Here is a 718-nt window from a genome sequence, read left to right on the forward strand (position 1 = left end):
TGGACTTTATGTTAACCTGCCCAAGGTCACCCAGCTAGGATTTGAAACCAAGTATGTTCACTGGAAAGCCCATACCCTTTAACACTACTATACAGTGCGATCACTATGTCTCCATGTATAGAAACTGACATGGGTTCATGACATGGGGTGATTCATGTACCACCCTTCTTCCCATCTCCCATCAAGTGGTAATCGAACTGATTTGAGAATAGAACATTTCATTGAAACAAGTCACTAGAGGTCCAGAGACTAGAGAAATGGCTGAAAGCACAGGATCTGGGGTCGGATTACCGGAGTGCAATCCTAGCTCCATCACCTACATCTTGTGTGGCTTTATGCAAGTTACTTAACTTTTCTATGCCTCGGTTTCCTTATCTTTAAATGGTAATAATAATAGTGCCTACTTCATAGGGTTGTTGTGAGGATTTTTTTTTATTATTTATTTATTTATGGCTGTGTTGGGTCTTCGTTTCTGTGCGAGGGCTTTCTCTAGTTGCGGCATGCGGGGGCCACTCTTCATCGCAGTGCGCGGGCCTCTCGCTATCGCGGCCTCTCTTGTTGCGAAGCACAGGCTCAGACGCGCAAGCTCAGTAATTGTGGCTCATGGGCCTAGTTGCTCCACGGCATGTGGGATCTTCCCAGACCAGGGCTCGAACCCGCGTCCCCTGCATTGGCAGGCAGATTCTCAACCACTGCGCCACCAGGGAAGCCCTGTTGT

This window comes from Balaenoptera borealis (genome assembly GCF_965194805.1).
Source record: "Balaenoptera borealis genome assembly, chromosome: X".
NCBI lineage: Eukaryota > Metazoa > Chordata > Mammalia > Artiodactyla > Balaenopteridae > Balaenoptera > Balaenoptera borealis.